A 10,490-nucleotide genomic window follows, 5' to 3' on the forward strand; every position below is an offset into this window, starting at 1 on the left:
TCTGCCCCCAGATTCATGTCCCCCATCTCTGCCCTCAGATTCATGTCCCCCATCTCTGCCCCCAGATTCATGTCCCTCCATCTCTGCCCCCAGATTCATGTCCTCTCCATCTCTGCCCCCAGATTCATGTCCCCCATCTCTGCCCCCAGTTTCATGTCCACTCCATCTCTGCCCCCAGATTCATGTCCCTCCATCTCTGCCCCCAGATTCATGTCCCCACATCTCTGCCCCCAGATTCATGTCCCTCCATCTCTGCCCCCAAATTCATGTCCTCTCCATCTCTGCCCCCAGATTCATGTCCCACATCTCTGCCCCCAGATTCATGTCCCTCCATCTCTACCCCCAGATTCATGTCCTCTCCCTCTCTGCCCCCAGATTCATGTCCCCCATCTCTGCCCCCAGATTCATGTCCCCCATCTCTGCCCTCAGATTCATGTCCTCTCCATCTCTGCCCCCAGATTCATGTCCCCACATCTCTGCCCCCAGATTCATGTCCCTCCATCTCTGCCCCCAAATTCATGGCCTCTCCATCTCTGCCCCCAGATTCATGTCCCACATCTCTGCCCCCAGATTCATGTCCTCTCCATCTCTGCCCCCAGATTCATGTCCTCTCCATCTCTGCCCCCAGTGTCATGTCCACTCCATCTCTGCCCCCAGATTCATGTCCTCTCCATCTCTGCCCCCAGTGTCATGCCGTCCTCTCCTTCATCTGCCCCCAGATTCACGTTCCACCTCCACATTAAACTTACCTTCTCCTCCGCTCCCTCGCCGCTCTCTGCCCGCCTCTCTCGCTGACACATGCAGCTGAAGGAAGGAGCTGACACAGGTCAGCTCCTCGCTTCGCCGCTGCCCGCCTCTCTCCCTGACACATGCGGCTGAAGCTGCTCGCGTGCTCGCTTCGCCGCTAAGTCTCTCTCTCGCTGACACATGCGGCTGAAGCGAGGAGCTGACCTGTGTCAGCTCCTCGATTCACCGCTGCCGCCGGCTCCTGGCTTGTACATCGCGTCTACAAACCAGGAGCCGGCGGCAGCAGCGAAGTGAGGAGCTGACACAGGTCAGCTCCTCGCTTCAGCCGCATGTGTCAGCGAGAGAGAGATGCAGCGGCGAAGCGAGCACGCGAGCAGCTTCAGCCGCATGTGTCAGGGAGAGAGGTGGGCAGCGGCGAAGCGAGGAGCTGACCTGTGTCAGCTCCTTGCTTCAGCCGCATATGTGTTCAACTCAGATCTGCGTCCTCTGGACGCAGATCTGAGTTGAAATCGGGACATACCTCCCTCCAACCGGGACCGCGGGACATGTCACCCAAATCGGGACTGTCCCGTGGAAATCGGGACGGTTGGGAGGTATGTGTAGGGCGCTGGATAGGCGGATCTCACCCGGTCAGTGGCAGATTATTCCCAGTATAAGCTCCTAATGTGCTGGTATCATACCCCGGCCCTACTCCACTCCCTGAACCCTAGTATTTCCCCTCAGTGCTGGTGCTGCCAGACGGAAACTGGGTCGTTGTATTGTGAAGGTTATAATCATGTAATGTATGAAAGCTGAATGCTAGATATAGTCGCTTATGCTTGTAACTGGTGTAATGTTATATCATAAGATGGCGCCTGTGTCCAAGATGGGTGCAAGAAAAACAAATGCTTGGCTTGCTGCCACAAGACACCCCAAGGTCACCACGCAGGAGCGGGACCAGCCGGCTATATATGGCACTGCATAAACTTTTTCTATTTGATTGAGATGTATCATACCAATCAGGAATGAATATGAAAACTTGTTGTTGTTCTATCCCTTCCTTTCTCTGCTACTATTTAAGGGCCCATTCACACTACGGATACGCTGACTGATTCTAAACGTTAAAACATGTTCAGAATCAGCGCGTATAAAGCAGATCCCATTCATTTCAATTGGCGCTGGCATACGAGCGCTCCCCATTGAAATGAATGGGCTGCTTTTTTCACTACGAGCGCTCCCATTGAAGTGAATGGGAAGCGCTCACGTGTACGGCTCGCTCGGCTCATTCTGAGCCGTACACGCCAGCACTCCCCATTCACTTCAATGGGAGCGCTCGTACAGAAAAAAGCAGCCCATTCATTTCAATGGGGAGCGCTCATATGCCAGCGCCAATTGAAATGAATGGGATCTGCTTTATACGCGCTGATTCTGAACGTGTTTTAACGTTCAGAATCAGGCAGCGTATCCGTAGTGTGAATGGGCCCTAACTCTGTGTTCTCAATAAAAAGTGCGTCAGTATACATTACATACATATACAAGCTGAGGAAAGAATGAATACCAACACAGAGTGGTGTGATTTCTTGACCGCCGGCCCTCAGCCTTATTAATTAGGACGACGACAGTTACCCGAGATTACTGGTCAATCCTATTAATATTATAAAGGTGAAAGTTTGTGTGTTTGGATGTTTGTGGGTTTGTGTGTTTGGTTGTTTATTCCTCAATCACGTAAAACCCGCTCCACCGATTTGGCTAAAATTTTCCACAAACATAGTCACTACACTCGATTGCGCAATAGGCTATTTTTCGTCACAATAGCGCACATACGTTTTTCCCAGGACCCCCACAAAACCCAAACTCACTATCTCTGCAATCTCACACACTTTGGACCATAGCAAGCCACAAAATTCATATTACCCCCTACAGCAACCCCTGGCACACATGCCAAGAGTGGCACTCCTGCCATATTTCACTGGCACGCCAGCAGCACAGGACCTGCAAGAGTTAAATAAAGTCTCTGCTAGAGCTGAGGCATAAGGACACTCCCCTTTGAGAGGGGTGCAGGAAACCCAGGGGGTGGAGCTTAATCGCTCAGGTCTGTGCCTGCTACAGTGGTCTGCACCCTGCAAACGTTCCCGGAGGAGGAGAGGAAGCTGCTAGCAAAGTGAAACTGAAAAACACGCAGGTACATAGGATTACTATTCTCATTAATGTCAGGCATTTGGGGTTATTAGTTTAGTGTTAGTAACTCCATGTGCCTCACATTAATAGGAATAACCCCCATCATGACCCTCATATTATTATTATTATTGTTTATTTATATAGCACCATTAATTCCATGGTGCTTTACATTTGGGGGTTACATACAATACACAGAATATACAGGTACATATCATACTAACAATGACCGACTGGCACAGTGGGGTAGAGGGCCCTGCCCGTGAGGGCTTACAGTCTATGAGGGAAGGGGGTAGAGACAGAAGGAGAGGGGGAGACTGTACAGATGGGGGTGCGGTGATAGTGTTATTGGGGGGTGTAGGCCTTCCTGAATAGGGGAGTCTTCAGGGCCTTCTTGAAGCCTGTGATTGTGGGGGTCAGTCTTATGTGTCGTGGTAAGGAGTTCCAGAGTATGGGGGATGCACGAGAGAAATCTTGGAGACGGTTGTGTGAGGAGCGGATGAGAGCAGAGCGGAGTAGGAGGTCATTGGAGGATCTGAGGTTACGTGTGGGCAGGTAGCGGGAGATGAGGTCAGAGATATATGGAGGGGACAGGTGAGGATGAGGTCAGAGATATATGGAGGGGACAGGTGAGGGTGAGGTCAGAGATATATGGAGGGGACAGGTGAGGATGAGGTCAGAGATATATGGAGGGGATAGGTGAGGATGAGGTCAGAGATATATGGAGGGGACAGGTGAGGATGAGGTCAGATATATGGAGGGGACAGGTGAGGATGAGGTCAGATATATGGAGGGGACAGGTGAGGATGTGGTCAGAGATATATGGGGGGGACAGGTGTGGATGAGGTCAGAGATATATGGGGGGGGACAGGTGAGGATGAGGTCAGAGATATATGGAGGGGACAGGTGAGGTCAGAGATATATGGAGGGGACAGGTGAGGTCAGAGATATATGGAGGGGACAGGTGAGGTCAGAGATATATGGAGGGGACAGGTGAGGTCAGAGATATATGGAGGGGACAGGTGAGGTCAGAGATACATGGAGGGGACAGGTGAGGTCAGAGATATATGGAGGGGACAGGTGAGGTCAGAGATATATGGAGGGGACAGGTGAGGAGGTCAGAGATACATGGAGGGGACAGGTGAGGTCAGAGATATATGGAGGGGACAGGTGAGGTCAGAGATATATGGAGGGGACAGGTGAGGTCAGAGATATATGGAGGGGACAGGTGAGGTCAGAGATATATGGAGGGGACAGGTGAGGTCAGAGATATATGGAGGGGACAGGTTGTGGTCAGAGATATATGGAGGGGACAGGTTGTGGATGGCTTTGTATGTTAGCGTTAGTAGCTTGAACTCAATTCGCTGGGCTATTGGTAGCCAGTGGAGGGACTGGCAGAGGGGAGCAGCTGATGAAGATCGGGGGGTGAGGTGGATTAAGCGAGCAGCACAATTTAAGGTGGACTGGAGGGGGGCAAGGGTGTTTGCTGGGAGTCCATGGAAAAGGGTGTTGCAGTAGTCTAGGCGGGAGATTATGAGGGCCTGGACGAGCATCTTGGTAGTTTCTGGGGTGAGGAAGGAGCGGATTCGGTGGATGTTCTTGAGCTGGAGACGGCAGGTGGTGTTGAGGGTTTGAATATGTGGTTTGAAGGATAAGTCGGAGTCCAGGGTTACCCCAAGGCATCGGGCCTGTGGGACAGGGGTAAGTGGGGTTCCATTAACTTTGATAGATGGGTCAGGTGGAGGGGCCATACAGGATGGGCTGAAGATGATAAACTCTGTTTTCTCCATGTTGAATTTGAGAAAGCGGGAGGAGAGGAAGAAGGCTATGGCCGCTAAACAATCTGGAACTCTGGCCAGCAGGGAGGTCATGTCTGGTCCAGAGATGTAGATTTGGGTGTCATCGGCATAGCAATGGTACTGAAAGCCATGAGATTCTATGAGTTGGCCCAGGCCAAGGGTGTAGATGGAGAACAGGAGGGGTCCTAGGACGGAGCCTTGGGGGACACCTACAGAGAGAGGAGGTGTTGTGCGAGTGGCAGACGCTGAATGTGCGGTCGGTGAGGTATGAGGAGATCCAGGAATGGGCCAGGTCTGAGATACCAAGGGATGAGAGAATTTCTAACAGGAGGGAGTGGTCAACTGTGTCAAAGGCAGAGGAGAGGTCAAGGAGGAGGACAAGGAGGAGGAGGACAGAGGAGAGGTCGAGGAGGAGAAGGACAGAGGAGAGGTCAAGGAGGAGGAGGACAGAGGAGAGGTCGAGGAGGACAGAGGACAAGGAGGAGGACAGAGGAGAGGTCAAGGAGGAGGAGGACAGAGGAGAGGTCGAGGAGGACAGAGGACAAGGAGGAGGACAGAGGAGAGATCGAGGAGGACAGAGGAGAGGACAAGGAGAAGGAGGAGGACAGAGGAGAGGTCGAGGAGGAGGAGGACAGAGGAGAGGTCGAGGAGGAGGAGGACAGAGTAATGGCGCTTGGCTTTGGCGGTTAGCAGGTCGTTAGTGACTTTTGTTAGGGCAGTTTCAGTGGAGTGCCGGGGTCTGAAGCCTGACTGAAGTCTGTCAAAGAGCAGGTTGGACGAGAGATAGGAGGAGAGTTCTGAGTGGACGTGCTGCTCAAGAAGTTTTGAGGCGTACGGGAGCAGTGAGATGGGACGATAGTTGGCAGGAGAGGACGGGTCGAGGGACGGTTACTTAAGTATAGGAGTGACAGTGGCGTGTTTGAAGGCTGAGGGGAAGGATCCATTGGTTAGGGATAGATTGAAGAGATGGATTAGGGCTGGAGTGATAACTTCAGTGAGCTTGGGGATGAGATGTGATTGAATCGGGTCGAGCGCGCAGGAGGTGAGGTGGGATTTAGGGATATTAACCCCTGTGTGCCTGACATTAATAGGAATAAACCCCATCATGTCCCTCATATTAACCCCTGTGTGCCTCACATTAATAGGAATAACCCCCATCATGTCCCTCATATTAACCCTTGTGTGCCTCATATTAATAGGAATAACCCCCATCATGTCCCTCATATTAACCCCTGTGTGCCTCATATTAATAGGAATAACCCCCATCATGTCCCTCATATTAACCCCTGTGTGACTCATATAAAGGTTACTAATATGGGAGACATATGGAGGTACTAATAAAAGACCTCAATAATGAAGATACTTAATTATTACCTCCAAGTCTCTCACATATCAGTAACTCTTACACAAGGGTTAATGTGAGGGACATGATGGGGTTAATTGCTATTAATAAGAGGCGCAGGGAGTTACTAAACTGCCATACACAGGGACAGACTTTATGTGGCTGCTCGAGAGTATCCTGTGCCCAAAACTGACATGTACTGGCGGCAAATAACAAATCATACAATCTCGTATATCCAAGTATATTCACTTGTAATCCCTCTGTCCCAAAGACACTATGTACAGTTTATACCAACACCGTATATATAGCGGCTGAAATACAAATTACATTCATCACAAAAGTCTCACGTATTCTCAGAATTACAGTAAAAACAAGATACAAAGTTACATGTCATATCCCATACCTTATACACAGTACGAAAACCTTACCCGCGCCTGTATATACCCACTGCTACAATCACCGCAGACCAAGTCGCAGGTACCAGCTAGTTAGTCATAAACGCGACTATGACCTTATCAGCATCACATCTTTTGGGACTGTTCCAGCATCCGCCCGTTTTGTTCTGCAGTCCAATCCATTACTAATGGCCTCTTCTTACAGAGTGTCCCGTTGGATCCCCTTGTTTATTTACTTAACCTCCCCCCACCGATTTAGGCAAGAAAACATCAAAGTTGTTTCTTTACCTTTGACAGCTGCTAAAGCTCTCATGGCTCTTCATTGGAAGTGGCCCTACAGATTGCACACTCATACCTAGGATGAAATCTGTGTGTGTAGCATGGAATTCCTTACTGCATCACTTAATCACACCCTTGACGCCTTCCAGGCTGTTTGGTCTAGCTGGGATTCTTAATGTATTCTTCAGGGCCTTTGACTCCGTCCTCCCCTCCCCCTCCTTATTTCCTTTGCATTATTTTGTATGTTCATTTTGTTTCTTCGTTTATTGCGTGGATTGTATCTGATTCCCTGGTTTGTTCTGTATTCCAAAAAAATTTCTTCAATAAAAATTAATTGAAAAAAAAAGGGACAGAGCGGGACCGGGATATGAAAGTGGGACCTTCCTGCTAAATACGGGACGGTTGAGAGCCTTGCCTTGTATTTAAAAAAAACACTTCCAAAATGCTTGGCTCTGAAATGTCAATGTCGTCATATCGCTCTGCATCTGTCAAATGAGGAGGAAATCAGGAAACACCTGAAGAAACAAATCTATAACCCTTATATAAAATGAAGAAGGAAAGGACAGACGTGTCCAGCTACCAAAGGGTTAACTAACAACCAGAAAAAGAGGCTCCGCCCCATATACTGGTCACATGATTGTGACATCATCACAGGTCCTTCTCCTCTCCTGAGCTCCGCCCCCATGTACTGGTCACATGATAGCGGTGACATCATCACAGGTCCTTCAGCTCCTGCAGGTCCTGCTCGCTGGTCAGTGCTGTTGTCTTGTTCTCTCTGTTATCAGCCATTATCCCAGGCTATAGATATATATATATATATACTGTATATACAGCAGTGACTGCTCTCTCTGTTATCAGCCATTACCCCAGGCTATAGATATATATATATACTGTATATACAGCAGTGACTGCTCTCTCTGTTATCAGCCATTACCCCAGGCTATAGATATATATATATACTGTATATACAGCAGTGACTGCTCTCTCTGTTATCAGCCATTATCCCAGGCTATAGATATATATATATACTGTATATACAGCAGTGGCTGCTCTCTCTGTTATCAGCCATTACCCCAGGCTATAGATATATATATATACTGTATATACAGCAGTGGCTGCTCTCTCTGTTATCAGCCATTACCCCAGGCTATATATATATATATATATATATACTGTATATACAGCAGTGACTGCTCTCTCTGTTATCAGCCATTACCCCAGGCTATAGATATATATATATACTGTATATACAGCAGTGGCTCGCTGGCTGCTCTCAGGACAGGTAAGATGACATCACTGCTCCAGGTGTGAACGGCGTCTTAGTTCCATGATCCTGCAGTCACATACAATGGGCCCCATCACTGGTGTCTGTGGGAATCCTCCTGTATCCATGTGAGGAGCTCCTGTATGTCACACATGATGTGGCCCCTGTAGCATTTCGAGCATACCTCCTAACCGTGCCAATTTCCGCGGGACATTCACGATTTCGGTGACGTGTCCCACGGTCCCAGTAGGAGGGAGGTATGTCCCGGTTTCAACTCAGATCTGCGTCTGGAGGACTCAGATCTGAGTTGAATACATACGCAACTAAAGCAAGGAGCTGTCACAGCTCAGCTCCTTGCTTTGCCGCTGCACTCCGGCTATGGGCTGTGTAGACGCGATGTGATAATGTCACATCACACCTACAACTGTGTTAGCGAGACTGCAGAGAGAGTGGCGGAGGAGCGAGGAAAAGGTGAGTGTAAGTGGTTTTTGTGTGTAGACATTGAGGTGGAACATGAAACTGGGGACAGATGAAGGAGAGGACGGCATGACACTGGGGGCAGAGATGGGGGACATGAATCTGGGGGAAGAGATGGGGGGACATGAATCTGGGGGAAGAGATGGGGGGACATGAATCTGGGGGCAGAGATGGGGGGACATGAATCTGGGGGAAGAGATGGGGAGGACATGAATCTGGGGGAAGAGATGGGGAGGACATGAATCTGGGGGAAGAGATGGGGAGGACATGAATCTGGGGGAAGAGATGGGGAGGACATGAATCTGGGGGAAGAGATGGGGAGGACATGAATCTGGGGGCAGAGATGGGGAGGACATGAATCTGGGGGCAGAGATGGGGAGGACATGAATCTGGGGGCAGAGATGGGGAGGACATGAATCTGGGGGCAGAGATGGGGAGGACATGAATCTGGGGGCAGAGATGGGGAGGACATGAATCTGGGGACAGAGATGGGGGGACATGAATCTGGGGGCAGAGATGGGGAGGACATGAATCTGGGGACAGAGATGGGGGTACATGAATCTGGGGGCAGAGATGGGGAGGACATGAATCTGGGGGCAGAGATGGGGGGACATGAATGTGGGGGCAGAGATGGGGAACATTAATCTGGGGACAGAGATGGGACATGAATCTGGGGGAAGAGATGGGGAGGACATGAATCTGCGGGCAGAGATGGGGAGGACATGAATCTGGGGGCAGAGATGGGGAGGACATGAATCTGGGGGCAGAGATGGGGAGGACATGAATCTGGGGGCAGAGATGGGGGACATGAATCTGGGGGAAGAGATGGGGGGACATGAATCTGGGGGAAGAGATGGGGGGACATGAATCTGGGGGCAGAGATGGGGGGACATGAATCTGGGGGGAGAGATGGGGAGGACATGAATCTGGGGGAAGAGATGGGGAGGACATGAATCTGGGGGAAGAGATGGGGAGGACATGAATCTGGGGGAAGAGATGGGGAGGACATGAATCTGGGGGCAGAGATGGGGAGGACATGAATCTGGGGGCAGAGATGGGGAGGACATGAATCTGGGGGCAGAGATGGGGAGGACATGAATCTGGGGACAGAGATGGGGGGACATGAATCTGGGGGCAGAGATGGGGAGGACATGAATCTGGGGACAGAGATGGGGGTACATGAATCTGGGGGCAGAGATGGGGAGGACATGAATCTGGGGGCAGAGATGGGGGGACATGAATGTGGGGGCAGAGATGGGGAACATTAATCTGGGGACAGAGATGGGACATGAATCTGGGGGAAGAGATGGGGAGGACATGAATCTGCGGGCAGAGATGGGGAGGACATGAATCTGGGGGCAGAGATGGGGAGGACATGAATCTGGGGGCAGAGATGGGGAGGACATGAATCTGGGGGCAGAGATGGGGAACATTAATCTGGGGACAGAGATGGGACATGAATCTGGGGGCAGAGATGGGGAGGACATGAATCTGGGGACAGAGATGGGGGGACATGAATCTGGGGGCAGAGATGGGGAACATTAATCTGTGGACAGAGCCTTGTAAGAAACTCATTGCTGGTTAGCGGAAGCGGTTGTGCGCAGTTATTGTGTCTAAAGGTTGTGCTACCAAGTATTAGGCTGAGGGCGCCAATACTTCTGTCCACACCAGTTTTGGAGTTTTGTGTAAAATGATCAATGATGTGACTTTTTTTTCATTCTCTTTTGTGTTTTTTCATTGCAAGCAAAATAACTGAAGATATTACCAAAGAGTTTGTGCTTGTAATCATTATCTGGGGGACACCGAGGATTATCTGACAGGACTGCAGGGGGCGATACTTATACTGTATATACCCTGTGTCACTTATATACTATATAAGAGTCTGTGCTGTGTAATCATTATCTGGAGACAGCGAAGATTATCTGACAGGACTGCAGGGGGCGATACTTATACTGTATATACCCTGTGTCACTTATATACTATATAAGAGTCTGTGCTGTGTAATCATTATCTGGGGGACACCGAGGATTATC

The sequence above is a fragment of the Leptodactylus fuscus genome, unplaced genomic scaffold (assembly GCF_031893055.1).
Source record: "Leptodactylus fuscus isolate aLepFus1 unplaced genomic scaffold, aLepFus1.hap2 HAP2_SCAFFOLD_392, whole genome shotgun sequence".
NCBI classification, from domain to species: domain Eukaryota; kingdom Metazoa; phylum Chordata; class Amphibia; order Anura; family Leptodactylidae; genus Leptodactylus; species Leptodactylus fuscus.